This window comes from Pavona decussata, unplaced genomic scaffold (assembly GCF_977016875.1).
Source record: "Pavona decussata unplaced genomic scaffold, jaPavDecu1.1 SCAFFOLD_21, whole genome shotgun sequence".
NCBI lineage: Eukaryota > Metazoa > Cnidaria > Anthozoa > Scleractinia > Agariciidae > Pavona > Pavona decussata.
The window spans coordinates 1335895-1336311 of record NW_028145444.1 but is presented as its reverse complement, the minus strand read 5'-3'; positions in this window follow the sequence as shown (position 1 = coordinate 1336311).

The window sequence follows — 417 nt, the reverse complement described above, 5'->3', positions numbered from 1 at the left end:
TTTTGAGAGTTAAGGAATGGGTGCTTATGAATCCCCAAATATCCACAGGCTCAAATAGGACTAGCCCTTGCTTATTTATAACCGGTGCCAGGTCCAAAACTCATTCTTGATCGACAGACCATACCCTATTCAGTATAATGTGCTACATTTAGTATAGAAACTAGGCTCTTTGTGAGAGCACACCTTGCCTGTGAATTCAGATGTGGGTGGTTTTTCTGTGGAGAAAGAAAGCTGTGTGTAGCGTACCTGAGGAAAGTGTTGAAAATAAAAGAAACAAACTTGGAAATACCAGGAAAGATAGGTTTTTTCTAGCAAAGAACCTAAATAATCCTCGGCCGTTACTGCACGCAAGGTGCACCCCTTCCCCTCCCCTGCGCGCGCTGGGCCTTTGGTTGCTCATGCGCTATATGTAGAAGG